The sequence below is a fragment of the Podarcis vaucheri genome (assembly GCF_965113315.1).
Source record: "Podarcis vaucheri genome assembly, chromosome: 7".
Classification (NCBI taxonomy): domain Eukaryota; kingdom Metazoa; phylum Chordata; class Lepidosauria; order Squamata; family Lacertidae; genus Podarcis; species Podarcis vaucheri.
In genome coordinates this window covers 20,308,066-20,326,841 of record NC_138765.1, presented here as the reverse complement: position 1 = coordinate 20,326,841, position 18,776 = coordinate 20,308,066, and positions in this window count along the sequence as shown.

The window sequence follows — 18,776 nt, the reverse complement described above, 5'->3', positions numbered from 1 at the left end:
GTGCGAGCGCCAAAACCTGGAAGTAACCCATTCCAGTACTTCCGGGTTTAGAATCATAGAATCATAGAATCATAGAATCATAGAATCATAGAGTTGGAAGAGACCACAAGGGCCATCGAGTCCAACCCCCTGCCAAGCAGGAAACACCATCAGAGCACTCCTGACATATGGTTGTCAAGCCTCTGCTTAAAGACCTCCAAAGTAGGAGACTCCACCACACTCCTTGGCAGCAAATTCCACTGTCGAACAGCTCTTACTGTCAGGAAGTTCTTCCTAATGTTTAGGTGGAATCTTCTTTCTTGTAGTTTGGAGCCATTGCTCCGTGTCCGCTTCTCTGGAGCAGCAGAAAACAACCTTTCCACCTCCTCTATGTGACATCCTTTTATATATTTGAACATGGCTATCATATCACCCCTTAACCTCCTCTTCTCCAGGCTAAACATGCCCAGCTCCCTTAGCCGTTCCTCATAAGGCATCGTTTCCAGGCCTTTGACCATTTTGGTTGCCCTCCTCTGGACACGTTCCAGTTTGTCAGTGTCCTTCTTGAACTGTGGTGCCCAGAACTGGACACAGTACTCCAGGTGTGGTCTGACCAGAGCAGAATACAGTGGCACTATTACTTCCCTTGATCTAGATGCTATACTCCTATTGATGCAGCCCAGAATTGCATTGGCTTTTTTAGCTGCCGCGTCACACTGTTGGCTCATGTCAAGTTTGTGGTCAACCAAGACTCCTAGATCCTTTTCACATGTACTGCTCTCAAGCCAGGTGTCCCCCATCTTGTATTTGTGCCTCTCATTTTTTTTACCCAAGTGCAATACTTTACATTTCTCCCTGTTAAAATTCATCTTGTTTGTTTTGGCCCAGTTCTCTAATTTGTCAAGGTCGTTTTGAAGTGTGATCCTGTCCTCTGGGGTGTTAGCCACCCCTCCCAGTTTGGTGTCATCTGCAAATTTGATCAGGATGCCCTTGAGTCCATCATCGAAGTCGTTGATAAAGATGTTGAATAAGACCGGGCCCAAGACAGAACCCTGTGGCACCCCACTAGTCACTCTTCTCCAGGATGAAGAGGAACCATTGATGAGCACCCTTTGGGTTCGGTCAGTCAGCCAGTTACAAATCCACTGAGTGGTAGCATAGTCAAGACCACATTTTACCATCTTCTTTACAAGAATATCATGGGGCACCTTGTCAAATGCCTTGCTGAAATCAAGGTAGGCTATATCCACTGCGTTCCCTTCATCTACCAGGCTTGTAATTCTGTCAAAAAACGAGATCAGGTTAGTCTGACATGACTTATTTTTCAGAAATCCATGCTGACTATTGGTGATCACAGCATTCCTTTCTAGGTGCTCACAGACTGTTTGCTTAATGATCTGCTCCAGAATCTTCCCTGGTATTGATGTCAGACTGACTGGGCGGTAATTATTTGGGTCCTCTCTTTTCCCCTTTTTGAAAATAGGGACAACATTTGCCCTCCTCCAGTCTTCCGGGACTTCGCCTGTTCTCCAGGAATTCTCAAAGATGACTGCCAGTGGTTCTGAGATCACATCTGCCAGTTCTTTTAATACTCTTGGATGCAGTTCATCTGGCCCTGGAGACTTGAATACATCTAAACCAGCCAAATATTCTTGTACTATCTCCTTAGTTATTCTGGGCTGTGTTTCCTTTGCTGAATCATTTGCTCCAAATTCTTCAGGTCGGGCATTGTTTTCTTTATCGGAGAAGACTGAGGCAAAGAAGGCATTGAGGAGTTCAGCCCTTTCTGTGTCCCCTGTTTGCATTTCACCATCTTCTCCTCTGAGTGACCCCACTGTTTCTTTGTTCTTCCTTTTGCTACGAACATACCCATAAAAGCCTTTTTTGTTGCTTTTAACCTCTCTAGCAAGCCTGAGTTCATTCTGTGCTTTAGCTTTTCTGACTTTGTGTCTACATGTGCTGGCTATTTGTTTGAATTCCTCTTTGGTGGTTTCCCCCCTTTTCCATTTTTTGTACACATCCTTTTTTAATCTTAATTCAGTTAAAAGTTCTTTAGATAGCCACCCTGGCTTCTTTAGGCACCTTCCATGTTTCCGTCTCATTGGTATTGCCTGACGTTGTGCTTTTACTATCTCCCTCTTAACGAACTCCCAGCCATCATGAACTCCCTTTCCTTTTAGTATTGCTGTCCATGGGATCTCACACAGCACTTCCCTAAGTTTTATGAAGTCGGCTTTCTTAAAGTCAAGAAATTGATTCCTAGTATGCTTGGCTGCTCCTTTCCGCTGTATAGTAAACTTCAGAAGAGCATGATCACTCGCGCCTAATGATCCTTCCACTTCTACCCCACTAACCAGGTCATCGACATTGGTTAGGACCAGATCTAAAATGGCTGTTTAGCGTGGTGCGCAACCTGAAAACGTGCAACCTGAAGTGTCTGTAACCCAAGGTATGACTGTATGCAGAATTCATCATGTGAAAGGCTGGACTGAATGAATCCCAAACCGGAATTAAGATTGCCAGAAGAAATATCAACAACCTCAGATATGCAGATGACACAACCTTGATGGCAGAAAGTATGGAGGAATTAAAGAACCTTTTAATGAGGGTGAAAGAGGAGAGCATAAAATATGGTCTGAAGCTCAACATCAAAAAAACTAAGATCATGGCCACTGGACCCATCACTTCCTGGCAAATAGAAGGGGAAGAAATGGAGGCAGTGAGAGATTTTATTGTCTTGGGTTCCATGATCACTGCAGATGGTGACAGCAGCCACGAAATTAAAAGACGCCTGATTCTTGGGAGAAAAGCAATGGCAAACCTAGACAGCATCTTAAAAAGCAGAAACATCATCTTGCTGACAAAGGTCCGTATAGTTAAAGCTATCGTTTTCCTAGTAGTGATGTATGGAAGTGAGAGCTGGACCATAAAGAAGGCTGATCGCCAAAGAATTGATGCTTTTGAATTATGGTGCTGGAGGAGACTCTTGAAAGTCCCATGGACTGCAAGAATCAAACCTCTCCATTCTGAAGGAAATCAGCCCTGAGTGCTCACTGGAAGGACAGATCGTGAAGCTGAGGCTCCAATACTTTGGCCACCTCATGAGAAGAGAAGACTCCCTGAAAAAGACCCTGATGCTGGAAAGATTGAGGGCACTAGGAGAAGGGGACGACAGAGGACGAGATGGTTGGATAGTGTTCTCGAAGCTACCAGCATGAGTTTGACCAAACTGCGGGAGGCCTGCCGTGCTCTGGTGAATGGAATCACGAAGAGTCAGACACGACTAAATGACTAAACAACAAAGAAGCTGCCCTATACAGAATGAAACCATTGATCCAGCAAGCTTAGCATTGTCTACTCTGACTGACAGCAGCTCCTGAAAGTAGTCTTCCCTTACCCAGTTCCCTAAGAATGCTTTGTCCCATCAGCTGCAGCCAGAATGGCTGATCTTCAGGATTGATTGGAGGAGGAGAATGGCAGACACAGACACAGAAGAAGGAGGAAAGCAAGGAAAGACTTTGTTAAAGTAGGAGGGAATAAGCAGGGGAGGAAGGGAACAAGGGAAGGAGGTTGCCTTACTTTATCAAGGGCTGAGGAACTGGGAGGAGAGAAAGGGAAGAATAAGGGTAGGTTGACTCCAGTAATGAGCCAAGAAAAGATGACAAAAAAGGAGGGAGGACAGGACACAGGATAACTACATGTTTACATCAAAATAAATCTTGGGATGAAATGGGGAATCTTAGGCAGGGCAAACTTGACACTCCTAATATTAGTTCTGCCTAATTTTGCCTAGTATATATGCAATTTTTGCAAGCAATCCCTCCCTAATAGAATGCATTGTTGTATCTAATTTTCAGCGGCATACTCTTTTCTTTTTTAAGAATGTGTACTTTTTTATGAAGCTATGCATTTTTGTGCACATTCTTTGGTTGGAGAAGTACGTCACAAAATTCAGATGGACTTTCCAAGGAGAACCATGTTTCACTTGTGGTTTGGTTCAGGAAGTGCGAATTCGGTAGGCTCACTTGAATGCATGTCTCTTGCATCCCTAGCTCTGCCAAAGAGCTCCAGCTTTCTCTCTCCTCCCATGCCTTTATGCTGGGAGGCTACCTATAGCAGGCAGACATACCATTGAAGATGGTGGATGGCTGCTGAGCCAGTCAAAAGCCTTGTTTCCCACAGTGGCCAATTGCATCTGTTGCAACTGTTCCTTTCTTTCTTCTTCTTCTTTTTTTTTAAAAAAATGCTTTATTAATCATTTTTCATATATATACAACATGTAGTTATCTTCATTTCAGTCTGTCCAATAAGGATATCTATGCTCACAAAGAAAATTACATATAATTTCAACTATGTGTTTTCTACCCAAACATAAGACCTCCCATTCTCTCTATGTTTCCCTTTGTAATAAACATATTACTTTAATTTGTCATTATTTTTTTGGTAAAAATTCTTTTTTCTATTTTAATGTCATTTTCCATTATATATATCATTTACAGAAGTCTTTCAAAGGCAACTACCGTGCTTATATTACAGCTATTTTACAAGTAGTTCTTGAAGTTATCCCATTCTAGAATGAACTCCTGTCTGGGTTTGTCTCTGATTCTTTTGCAGCTGTTTCTTTCATTAACTCTGCAACGTTTGCATTCAGCCACCCTGAGCCACCACTCAGGCAACAAACCAAACCAATAAAAATGGGATGTGGGCTTACAGCATGAAGAGGGAGGCGGCCGGGCTGCGGTGCATGTAGCACAACAGCATGAGGCTAAGCACACAAGCTGAAATATCCTCTGATATGGGAACGAAGGGTTATTTGAACCCCTGGACTTGGCAGTGATTATCAAGGGGTTTTAATAGCCTGTGCCAGTGGAGAGTGTGGCTTTCCCCCCCAGTAACAGACCCAAACACATATTTTCATTATTATTCAGTGAAATCCAGATCTCTTGTGCGTGGCATCAGTCGGTTTGTCCAGTGCCTTACAGAGAAGACCCGGGTCATACCAGATTTTGAATCTGGCTGATAAATTGATATTTTGTGCAAATGTTTTGCAATTTTCAGTTCCCCTGCCATAAGAAAGGACTTTTTTTAAAAAAAAACAAAACACCAGTGTATTCATGAGAGAGAAGGAAGTATGCATATGCTATCTTCTGGCTGTTGTGGTTTAGAGGATTGTTTCAACTCTCACGCTATGCTAGGGAGGGTTTACCCTAAATACCGTATTTTTTGCTCTATAACACGCACCTGACCATAACACGCACGTAGTTTTTAGAGGAGGAAAACAAGAAAAAAATATTCTAAACGAAACAGTGGATGTATGATTTTTGTGGTTCATGCTGTGGCCACAGACGTGATCTGATGGTGAGTTTGGGGTAGCCCAATGCAAAAATCCTGAGGATCCATGTGGATCCATGCTTTGTAACCACGTTTTTGCGCCACTGCAGCCCCATGAAACAGTGGGTGCGTGTGTGTGTTTTGGTGCAGGCTGTAGCCATGCATATGCTATATGATCTGATGGTGAACTTGGGGTGACCCAGTGCAAAAATCCTGAGGATCCATGTGGATCCGTGCTTTGTAACCACATTTTAAGTGGGGAGGGAAGGAAAAGTATTAAAGGGAGAAGGAACACGCGTGGGGTGGGTGGAGAAGGATGTGGCTAATAATGCAGGAGAGGGGTCTAAGGGGACAAGGAACACGCGTGGGGTGGGTGGAGAAGGATGTGGCTAATAATGCAGGAGAGGGGTCTAAGGGGACAAGGAACACGCGTGGGGTGGGTGGAGAAGGATGTGGCTAATAATGCAGGAGGGGGGTCTAAGGGGACAAGGAACACGCGTGGGGTGGGTGGAGAAGGATGTGGCTAATAATGCAGAAGAGGGGTCTAAGGGGACAAGGAACACGCGTGGGGTGGGTGGAGAAGGATGCTGCTAATGATGAAGGAGAGGGGTCTAAGGGGAAAAGGAGCTCGCGTGGGGTGGGTGGAGAAGGATGCTGCTAATGATGAAGGAGAGGGGTCTAAGGGGAAAAGGAGCTCGCATGGGATGGGTGGAGAAGGAGCTTTTCGGAGAGCTGAGCGGGGAGGGGGGAGGGAAAGAGCACTGTTGCTTTAAAGGAGCCAACCGGACAGCAGCCACTTACAGCAGTGTATGCAGCTCCTTTCCTCTCCCGCTTTGCTCCTTCTCTCCCTCTTTGCTGCTTTACATAGCTAATGGTGAATCCCCTGCAACCCAAGTCCTGCTCAGCGGATCAGCTGAGACGCTGGGAGAATTGTAATTTCCCCCTCTCCCTCATCCCGTGCCCTCCTGTCCCCAGCAGCCTTTTAAAAAACTTTTTTACTGGTTTTCACTGCGCTCGTGGCTCAGAGCCCTCCTGTGCCCTGCCGTCCCTCTGCAGCCTCATTGCTCCGTTTAGAGAGCGCATGGACCTTTGCTAGCTGAGGCTGCAGCAGCTGTTGCTGGCTACGCGGCGCTTTTTCCGGGTCGCTATGGCTCCCGTCTGTCCCTCCTCGCGTGTAAGCGGCTGCTGCCCGCTTTGCTGGAATGGCTCTCCTTCCCTCCCTCCTCCTCAGCTCCTCCCCCTCCTCCTGGCTGTAAAGCAAGCAAAGCTAGAGCCGTGCAAAGCCCTGCAAGCAGCTCCTGCTTTGCTTGACTGACGGCAGCCATGGATCCAGTGAGTGCATTCGCTCTGTAACACACACAGGCATTTTCCCTTCCTTTCTAGGAGCAAAAAATTGCGTGTTTTGGAGCGAAAATTATGGTACTTTTCTGCCCTCCTCAAACCTTCTCATATGCATGCAGAGTTACTGAGAAAGAATATAGTCACTAGAATAAGTTATGCTTGATCCTTAATGCTGTTAGCTCAACATTTTTTTGCAAGGCAGATTGTATATTTATAGCCCAGGGTGATAGGACTGAAGTCTCATCACAGTGAGCTAACCGTTAGGTTAGGAAAGGCCTGGTCTCTTCATAGACTGAAACCTCTCTGTGCTTTTGAATGAGATGCCCATTTGGCCAATGGGGCATTCCTGAAAAACAAGAGGGATTTTGCCCACCCCAACACCCCCATTTGCTGAGGATTTATGGACAGAAGGAAGACCACAGCAGTGTTTGCAACAGTCACATAAATAATGCTGAGTCCAGAGACAAAATAAATACTGCTCACACTTTAGGGAGGAAAATGAACAAAAGCAGTGTATGAGGAAAAATAAACAGAGAGGCTTTTTTCTTTCTTATTTCAGGCCTTCTACATAGCAGGGAGACATTGAATCAAACATGCAGAGGAAAACTACCTCCAAACTAGGGTGCCAATCAGGGTGTGTATTGTCTCAGCAAATATCATGCCACTGGGTCTGGTTGCTAAGCAACATTTCCACCTGTACCCTTCTTGGCTAGTTGACTTTAACACTAACCATTTAGTTACAGATGGAATGATCTCTGCTGTTGCCACTTCCAACAAGCAGAAGTCAGGCATTAGCAACTGGATCCTGGAGACGTGTGTGTGTGTGTGTTTCTTCTTTGAGTAAACGTAAAGCTGGCCGCAAGCCAGGGAACATAGTCTGTCTGGCTCGGACAGATGCCAGCTGACAACTGTCATGTTTCTGCATGATGCTGGAGCCTGAAATAAAACTTAGGACCCTCCCTGACTCCTAGGCTTCATCGACTTTACTCCCCTTTCCAAGATCAGTATGCAATTCCCTTGCAGATCAGCCCCACCTCATCTCTGACTGCTGGATCCCACTTCCTGATCTGTCAGTCACCTTGTCTCCTCCAAAGAGAGACACTGAAGCTAAACAGTTTACATGATGGCCTCGGACTCTGTCTTCTTTTTCCCAGAAGACTCTATTGGCTCACAACAGAGCTATCATTGCAAAGAGGGACGCAGCTTAGAGGAAGGCGCTGCAAAGGGGGTGCAGCTTTGCAGGAAATGGGAAAGTTTCCAGGACTGTTATTTTTAGCTGCAGTACTAAACGGAACTGTGGAAAGAGATCTGACAGACCCCCTCACACAAACATGAGTGTTTTAGGAGCGAGGAAGCTAGACAAAGAGGGGCCAGGGTCGTGGTGGAGGGACGTAAGCCTGGAAGTCAACAGGGGACCAGTTGCAGCAGTGGAACTTCTGCCTCTATTCCAGGGAGAGAAAAGTTTGCAAACCTACTGGGGTCAAACCCTGACATACTGACATGCATTCTACTAATATTTATCCAGAGCACATTCCAATGTATACTTAGCAGAGTAAAAACTTAAACACATTGCAGGCTTCCCAATAAAGAGATCAGAGGCAATTAAGATTTCATCCAGCAGAGCTTTACTGCTACAGAAGGCAAATGAGCATAATGGTCACAAATCCAATACATTCAGGATTGGCACTATCCATAAGAAATCCAGTTGCAGCAGACTTAATTTAAACATAATATAATAATATAATAACTTCTAATATAATAAGTTATAATAACTTCTAATAAAACCCAAACTGTAACACTAAGCATACTATATACAGAACATTATACCAAAAGGACGTGGGTGGCGCTGTGGTCTAAACCACTGAGCCTCTTGGGCTTGCTGATCAGAAGGTCAGCGGTTCGAATCCCCGCGACGGGGTGAGCTCCCATTGTTCGGTCCCAGCTCCTGCCAACCTAGCAGTTCAAAAGCATGTCAAAAAGTGCAAGTAGATAAATAGGTACCACTCTGGCGGGAAGGTAAACTGCGCTTCCATGCTCTGTTCTGGTTTTGGTGTTCCGTTGCGCCAGAAGCGGCTTAGCCATGCTGCCCACATAACCCGGAAAAACTGTCTGCAGACAAATGCTGGCTCCCTCAGCCTGTAAAGCGAGATGAGCGCAGCAACCCCAGAGTCATCTGCGACTGGACTTAACTGTCAGGGGTCCTTTACCTTCACCTTTTTACTTTTTTTAAAAAAAATATTTTCTATTAATTTACAACAAAAACACACAATAGTTTCACATCCAATTTTTCACAAAATATTTCTTTTCTGGACTTCCTTCAGCTTCTCCGTAAATCATCCTTAGTCAATATTTAAGTTACACATTCCTTAAGTTTGTATTGTCATTATTTAATCCTTTCCCCTTCTAATCCCTTTTAATAATACTTCTCAAATTTCACATTGCTTCTTTAAATCCCTCTAGCATTATCTGCCCCTCACTTATACTTCTCAGATATTCCACAAATTTTCCCCAGTCCTCGATGAACTTTTGGTCTTAGATATCTAATCTTCCCAGTCAATTTGTCCAACTCAGCATAGTCTAACAGCTTCATTCTCCATTCTTCCATCATCGGTATTTCCTGTTGTTTCCATTTCTGAGCCAGTAACACTCTTGCATCTGTAACTGCATATTGAAAGAATTTACAGTCTTTTCTCTTTATCTCATTTCCTAAAATCCCTAACAGAAAGGCCTCTGGTTTCTTTACAAATGTGTATTTTAGTATCTTCTTCAATTCATTATATATCATTTCCCAGAAGCCTTTCAGTTTCTTATATTCCCAGCACATATGGTAAAAAGAGCCTTCTTTGTCTTTACATTTCCAACACTTATTACATGTCTTATACATTTTCGCTAATTTTACCGGTGTTATATACCATCTATAAAACATTTTCATAACATACCTTTAACTTTTTACACCCAAAGGAAAGAGAGACAGAAAGTGAAACCCAGGCTCCCTCTGGCCTTATGATTATAGCCAGCATGACCTTGACAAAAAGAGAGAACAAAACCAGCTTAAGCCAGCTGTACTCAGCTTCTCTGAAGAAATGACCCAAATATCATGAACCTTCTGCTTGCTTCAAGGCAGAATAGAAACTTACATGTCAACTAGAAATTTCCAGCTTACACCAGTTTCTTTCACACAGAGAAGCTTTGAGAACCCCCTTGAATAAATTGGAATAGGAAAGATCAGATCAACACTTTCTGTACCAAGAAATGCAAACTGCTGTACACTGCTAGGTCAGCATGAGAAAAAGAGTCTGCTACAATTTCAGAGGAGCTATGTCTATGAATGAATGAATTTATTAATACGGTCAGAGACCAGCCGCAACACACACAATATCGCAGATCATAAAAAAATATCAGAAATACAAAGGACAATATGAATATAACAAGGATTTAAATATAAAATTAAAATTAATTATTAGCGTGCTCCCTGTAGTTAACATTTAGGGGTTTGGTCATTATGGGATACCACTTGCTTCCTGCGATTGATTGCTGACACACAGAATTTGGCTACATTTAATGTAGTCTTGGGATTCTTGTCCTCTAGCAGTAGTTTTAAACTATGGAGTTCCGATACTTTCCTGGACTTTTGCAAAACAGGTGTAATAAAAGTCAAACGTATATCCTCATAAATACGGCAACGTAATAGTACGTGTGGAGCAGTTTCAACTTCCAACGAGCCACAAGGGCAGACCCGTGCTGTATATGGTTTACCCTCAAATCTGCCCTGAAGTAAGGCAGAAGGGAGAACGTTGAATCTGGCGAGGGTAAAAGACCGTCTGTATGTCGATGTACTGGATCACGGACCTGGAGGAAATGACTATACTTTTGTGATGAAGCTAATACATTATACAATAGCAATGGGGTTAAGGAATAGCAAATTCACAACAAATTGGAAACTGTTAACTGAATACTGAACTTGCCAACTTAATGCCCTCCAAACGCTGTTGTGCTATGTTGCAGGAATTTATGTATAGGTTGGGGGGGGGGGTTTGCCCCTCCAGCAGATATCATGCACATGCAGCCCACTACCAAAATCAGCAGAATCGCTTTTGTGACTTTTGTGATATGTCCCCACAAAACACTTCATCACAGTTTCTTCCTATCTATTCAAAGGGCCTTTGCTGCACGATACCAAATGTAACAATTCACTGATAAATGTATCTATGTACTGGCTCACTGGGAAAACTTCAGAAATTCACATAGACATGTGAGCTCAGCTAGTTAGCAGCCCCTCTGCCTGAGTGATAATCCCTGGCATCCTGATACCAGAGTGCCAGACAGGTAGCCATTCCAGAAATAACAAACCCAGATGAAGACAAAAGGGTGTGATTAACTTGGCTGGGAAACAGGGAAATGTAAATATCTTTTTTGTTACACTTGATGGGTGTTTGGTGGAGGGCAAGGAGAACCATGGGGCAGGGTCCAGGATGCTCCGATTACTGCCACCAGACCTCCCCTTTCATGATGTAACCGTGATGTATGAGTGATGTAGTTTGGGTGTGTGTGTGTAACATGGGGATTAGCAGCTAATAAAAGTTTGGGGGCTCTTTTGTTCGGGGCTTCCATCTTGTTCCACCTTGTGGCAGGTGGGAGTCCTGTTGCGACAGTCTTCAATAAAGACCAAGCCTACTGGCTGCTGATTTGCTCTGGTATTCCTGGCTGGTGTCCTTGGTTTTTTGTCCAAGGGAGCCCTCAGATTTCTCCGTTTACAATATAATCATCCATACTTAAAATACACCACAAAACAATCCCATCAAAACATTATCGTATAAGAGATGTTACTAGCCCAGAGATGGAAAGAAGACAAAGTCCCTACCGAAAGGAATGGCAAACCAAGCTGATGGACTATGCCAAAATGGCAAATCTGACTGGAAAGCTCAGGAACTAAGAGGACAAATACTTTATAAAAGAATGGGAAAAACTTATAAGTTACTCAGAAGACCACTGTAAACAGATGGAAACATTAGCAGAATTTTGAATTCACTTGTAGTGTAACGATTACCATGGATAATATGGTTTGATATAAAAACCACCAGTACAGATGGAGCCTCTTGGATTTTATTGTACAGTGGTACCTCGGGTTAAGAACATAATTCATTCCGGAGGTCCGTTCTTAACCTGAAACAGTTCTTAACCTGAGGTACCACTTGAGCTAATGGGGCCTCCTGCTGTTGCTGCACCGCTGGAGCATGATTTGTATTCTCATCCTGAAGTAAAGTTCTTAACCTGAGGTACTATTTCTGGGTTAGTGGAGTCTGTAACCTGAAGCATCTGTAAGCTGAAGTGTCCGTAACCCGAGGTACCACTGTGCTGTACTGCAGTGCTGCCAGTCAAAAAGCCCACCTGAATTTCACCATCAGGCTGTAGTGAGATTAACAGGGCCCATTTTTTAATCTAAATGCAATGGAGGGGAAGTTGGTCTTTCCTGATAAATTTCTGGTCAGTCCTAACTTTTAGTCTTCAGCCAATCCACTTTTCTCTTCACTGAGCTGTATCGACTGGGAGTGACCCCTGCCAAACCCTTTAAGCTCTCTTCCCTATACTGAAGTACTTTTTGAACACCATTTTAACAGGGATGGCTTTCTTTAGACCAATTCTCCCTCCTTTCCCACTACTATGCACATTTATGGCACAAACATTTCATTCGCTGTCCCCAACTCTTTGATTTCCTGTCAGGCTGTCAGGCTCCCAATCTCCTTCTTCAAAAATAACAATAGTTAGTACGAACGGTACCCTTCTTTTGTCTGTACACAAATGTCCCCCCCTCCCCAGCTTAAATAGGGACTATTACTGTTCTTTTGCTTAAAGTGTAGCTGTGAACCTGCTTTAAAGGTGGGAGTGGTTTGCTTGCATAGATTGGGCCGCATGCTACGAGTGTTTTTGCTTCAGGGGTAAAACTCCCTCCCCGCTGGGATAGACGCAGGATAATTCCACAGGGAACCCTTAGGGAACGTGCAATTTGGAATGAAGGCACAGAAAACAATGGGAGATTACTGTGATGCAGGCCTGTGGTCTCATCCCTCCCAGGTGGTGAGGAGGGGCCTCTGTCAGGCTTAGATGCAAAGACAGGTTGGAAAACCATTATCTGCATCTCTGTGCACGGTAAACATCAGAGCAGAGGACAGCAGAGATAAATAAAGCATCCACCATACAATGGGCTTTGTCAGGAGACAGAAACATCCTGTCTTGTTTTCCCCTCAGCAATCCTGGTTATTGTCCCATCTCTGAAACCACACCCAGATATGTAAGGGGACAATGTAATATGGTCCTGGGTGACGCAAGGAAAAACATGTGGCCTTGTAAATAAGCTTGGCACTGGCTGTTTAGATGTGGAAGTGAGAGGCCTCGTCTTCCAAGCTCCAAATCTCTGGGCCCCTTTTCTCCTCAAAACTCTTGAGGCACTTAATTATTAAGAACATAAGAAGAACCTGCTGGTCAGGCCTGTGGCCCATCTAGTCCAGGATCATGTTCTCACAGTGGCCAACCAGGTGCCCATGGGAAACCTGAAAGCAAGAACCAAATACAACAGCTCTCTTCCCTCCTGCAATTTCCACCCAATGTTCAGTGATACTCTACAAAGGGTCTTTGCACTCCAGCTTCCAGATTCTACACTGGTTTTCACACAGAAAACCATGAAACCGTACAGTTAGGACAACCTTCCCAGCCTGGTGATGACCTCTCAACGTTCTGGACTACAACTCCCATCATACCTGACCATTGGCCATACTGGCTGGGGCAGGTTGGGGAAGACTGACATAGGAAGGTTGAAGCAGTTCCAAGCAGACACACCATGTCTTCCAGGAGACATGGTTGAGCTTGAGGACAGAGCATGAAAGTGCTGCAGAAATCTCATAGCCATAATATAGTTGGGCATTTCATACTCTCCTGAGTGTTGCAGAATTCCAGGCTTACCACAACAGACCCAGAGTTGGTTTCCTTTGGAACAGGGAGCACTGGGGACCTTTCACTTTGTGTGCAAATATATCAGCAGAACACCAGTGTTGGCCTGTGCTCCTTTACCTTAGTGAACCATTGTTTCTGAAGCAAGAAGCATACTTCATTTGTTTTTATACGTGTCACAACAAGCATCAACTCAGCAGAGGTGTCTCCTCCTATGTGAAAGAAAAGGAGGTATTGCCTTGTGTACATCTAAACCATAGGGGATCACCAACAGAGAATCCCTTAAATGTCTTTAGCTAATGGGGCCTCCCGCTGCCACTGCGCCACCGAGCACGATTTCTGTTCTCATCCTGAAGCAAAGTTCTTAATCCAAGGTACTATTTCTGAGTTAGCAGAGTCTGTAACCTGAAGCGTCTGTAACCCAAGGTACCACTGTAGAGACATCTGGAGGGTATGTAATTTTCAAGTGTCACAATTTTCCTGGACAGCCCTGGAATTCCAAAAGCCCTTATGGCTTCTGGGTTGATCCGGGGTGCCCTATTTCTCCTGGCCAGCTGGCAGGGGCCACAGAAGCAGTTGGTGCGGCGGGGGGGGGGGGAGGTCAGCAGCATTGGGAGAGAGGCATGAGGGCTCCTTCCCAAAGCCTAGTTAGCGCTTTCCAGGCTAGGTGTCTAAGCAAATTAAGATTGCAGCTGTCTGGGTGCCTGCATGTCCCACCAGCACTGCATTTTACAGCATGTTCAAAGTATAGCAGTGGCATAGCGTGGGTTGTCAGCACCTGGGGCAAGGCAAGTAATTTGCGCCCCCTAACTGAGAGAGAGTGAGTGAGCCAGGTAGGGGCAGAGAGCTGCGAGTGCAAGCGCCCCCCCAGATGTTGCGCCCGGTGCGGCCGGCCCCCCTGCACCCCCCACGCTACGCCACTGAAGTATAGGCAAAGTCTTTTTGTTTTTACAAAATTAAAACTTTAAAGTTTAAAAGCGGGGGAGAGGTAGGGGGATCTGGGCCGCAGCACACACCCGTCCCAGTGCTTGTCCACCTGGGCCACCCCTAACAATGGCATTGTTCCACATGACGCCATGCTGACCTTTATCGTAAGTTCTTCCATCATGTACTTGCCATCACAGGCTGACTAGGTGGGGCACTGTCTCGAAGGAAGAGGAGGGGTGGCAAGGGCTGGGATGGGCAGTGGCTGGGGAAGAAACGAACAGCTTTTCTGAAAAGGAACTCAAACACCAAACCCTGTCTTTCCTGCTCTCCTCCTCTTCATGTCCCCAAGTCCCCCTGCTTTCCTGAGATGGTGGATCCTTGCGGAGATAAGGAGTTGTCTCTTGTAAACATAATAAGCAAAATGCCCATCACGGTGATGGATGGAGGCAGAGAACAGGACTGTAGATTGCAACTGCAAGGACCTGTTGCATCTCATCCCCCATGGGGTGGGTACGGTGGTCTACTGGCTGTGAGGGACAGTAGCATAGTGCTCTAGGGTCTTGTGGGGGGGGAGTCAATGTTTTTGTTTAGCCCACCTGGGTAATGTAGAATATTAATAGAATCACTGAATTGTAGAGTTGGAAGGGATTCTAAGGGCTATCTGGTCAAGCTCCCTTAAATGCAAGAATGCTGATGTGTTTTAATCTGGTTTTAGCTGATACAACGGTACCTCGGGTTAAGAACTTAATTCATTCTGGAGGTCTGTTCTTAACCTGAAACTGTTCTTAACCTGAGGTAAAAGGAAAAGGTAAAGGGACCCTTGACCATTAGATCCAGTCGTGACCACTTTAAAAAATATGGTTTGAAGCTCAACATCAAAAAAACGAAGATCATGGCCACTGGTCCCATCACCTCCTGGCAAATAGAAATGGAGAAGAAATGGAGGCAGGGAGAGATTTTTCTTTCTTGGGCTCCATGATCACTGCAGATGGAGACAGCAGTCACAAAATTAAAAGATGCCTGTTTCTTGGGAGAAAAGCAATGACAAACCTAGACAGCATCTTAAAAAGCAGAAACATCATCTTGCTGACAAAGGTCCGTATAGTTAAAGCTATCGTTTTCCTAGTAGTGATGTATGGAAGTGAGAGCTGGACCATAAAGTAGGCTGATCTCCGAAGAATGGATGCTTTTGAATTATGGTGCTGGAGGAGACTCTTGAGAGTCCCATGGACTGCAAGAAGATCAAACGTATCCATTCTGAAGGAAATCAGCCCTGAGTGCTCACTGGAAGGACAGATCCTGAAGCTGAGGCTCCAATACTTAGGCCACCTCATGAGAAGAGAAGACTCCCTGGAAAAGACCCTGATGTTGGGAAAGATGGAGGGCACAAGAAGAAGGGGACAACAGAGGACGAGATGGTTGGACAGCATGAGTTTGACCAAACTGCGGGAGGCAGTGGAAGACAGGAGTGCCTGGCGTGCTCTGGTCCAAAGAGTCGGACACAACTAAACGACTAAACAACAACAACACCACCACCTTTGCTAATGGGGCCTCCAGCTGCTGCTGCGGCGCTGTCACACGATTTCTGTTCTCATCCTGAAGCAAAGTTCTTAACCCAAGGTACTATTTCTGGGTTAGTGAAGTCTGTAACCTGAAGCGTCTGTAACCTGAGGTACCACTGTAGTTGATTCCATTTTTTTTTAAAATATGCTTTCAATAGCTTTTTTGGACTGCTTTTACTGATACTTTCATTTTCCTGGTTTTTTTTTGTAAATTGCTTCGAGGTGTGTTTTTAAAGAAAACAATTAAGTGGTAAATAAGTTTAAATAAACCGGTAAATGAAATCTCTGGAATCGGGTTTGAAGGAAGCATTCACCAGCCTAATCACAGCATGGGGTTAATTTTGGTGTGCTGGGAAGAGTCACAATAGTTGCTCTACTTTGCAAATGAGCCAAAGGGGCCATGAAGGCTCGTGATCCCTGAAGCAATGCAGGAAAAATCACTCAAAAAATTCACAAATGTAAAATATACTTTGAAACCCCTGGCAGGAACAAGAACTCCCCCATTCAACATAAACTTGCAATACCGCATTCAACTCAGAGTCAGGTTGTATTTTTATATATTCATTGTGTCCAGGAAAGGGAAGGGGCTATCCTTTGTTTTATGAGCTGTTCTGCAGGATTAGATATTGGCCCAAATCAGCTGAGATTGTTGTTGCTTGTTTTAAGTGTCTATATATATAATGGGGGAAAGGAAATATTTAGATTTACTAGTCTGTCGCCTTATTCAGTTGCATAGGAACCTGGCCAAGGGTTTTGTAACTGTAAATTATCTATTTCCTCTCTACCTCAACCCCCCAAGCTTTATATTCCTATATAAACAATAGTATCAGTGCCCCATGAGATCAAACCCCACACTTTCTGCCAGGTGAGGGGGAAGGAGACTCTGCATCTCTCTCCCACCAACACTTTATGTTTAATTAGTGTTTTAAAATTACACAGTACATAGTTAACCTGTGGAACTCACTCCCACAGGAGGCGGTGAGGGGCACGAACTGGGATGGCTTTAAAAGAAGATCAGACTTTAACATTTGTTAAAAAACCTGAGGCATTTTTGTTGGGGATTGTAGGGAAAGACCTGCCAAAAAAGTTGAAAAACATCTTCATGTATGCAACATCGGCCGCGAGAGTTCTAGTAGCACAAGGATGGAAGACTGAAGAAGCCCCAAATAAAGAATCATGGCAAGAAAAATTGATGGACTATACAGAACTGGCAAAACTGATATATAAGCTATGGGAGAACTTTAAGGATGAATGGGAACCCTTTACAAAGTATCTGAAGACGCAACAAAGCGAACTGGACTCCTTGGCAGGTTTTGAATAAACATTCACAAACCTTTTATTGATAATAATCAGCTAAATAGTTTGAGGACCTATACAATTTTGTAACATGCAGAAAACAGCATTCTTAGAGAAAACAAAGACTGGAACTGAGGGAAGTCGGAGGATGGGGTGGGTGGGTTTTGTGTGGGAGGGCGGGAGGGAGGAAAAATGGGGGGGGAACAAGGATGATATGTTTTTGGATAATATGTCTTGTAATATTGAATATTTTTAAAAAAAAATAAAAAAGAAAAGAAGATCAGACAAGTTTGTGGATGTGCTCTGCCTCCACAGTTGGAGGTGGTAAATGCTTCTGAATATGAGTTGTTGGAAGCTGCAGGACGGGGAAAGAGCTCATGTTTGGAGATTTCCCACAGGCATCTGGTTGGCTGCAGTGAAAACAGGGTGCTGGGCTGGATGGACCAATGGCCTGATCCAGAGCGGGCTGGGTGGGTGATCTCCATAGCGGGTGGCTCTTGAGGAGCAGCACCCCACAGGATCGAATCCTCTGGCTGCTGCTGCAGAGTGCTACTCCTCAAGAGTATTCCGTGTATGGCAGGGTCTTGTGCTGCAGCGCTTCTTTGCCTGATCAGAGCCCCTCTGCTCTCCATCAGGTGGAAGACTGTATGTTTAACTAGGGTTTAAAAAGCTCTCATTAAACATCAGTCCTTCACCCAACTTGTTTCAGGGATGGATCTGGGGCTGGGCAGGTGTTCCCTGGGGCAACCCGGATTGGGTGCCTGGATTGGGGCCTTGGGATGGATCAAGGTGTGTGTGTTCACATCCCTACTAGGACTTGTCCTTCCTATTGTATTATTGAATGAGCTTTTAAATGAATTTTGTATTGTACCTTTGGTTTTCCTTTTTTTTAAAAAAATGTTTTTTAATTGATTTTATCTGTCTGCATTTTGTTATTAAGTTGCACTGACACTATTTATTTTTATAAAGCGACTAACAAATGTAACACTTCGCTAGCTAAATAGCAAGTGTGGAGTGCAACAAAATGTTTCAGTGTGTAGTGCTGTTGTTGAGAATTCCAGCTAGGCTACACAGCCCAAGTTTCCTTTGAGTTTATCCCATTCCATTCTGCCACCCCTAATTCCGCCTCCCTCTAGCAAACACCCAGCGTTCTGTGGCGATGGATTATGCTCAATCCTCATTGAGATATTCCATTTTGAATTTTTTCTTTCTCTTTCTCCTCCAAATCTTGGAGTTCTGCCACTTGAGCATGCTGGTGCTACCCTCTTGCATCTTAATGGTACTGTTTTGACTAGGTAGCCATCGTAGCTGAGCACCTGAGTTTGCTGAAATATAGGCAAATGCACATTTGGAAATGCATATCCGCATGCCTGCACAAGCGTGCATGTACACAAA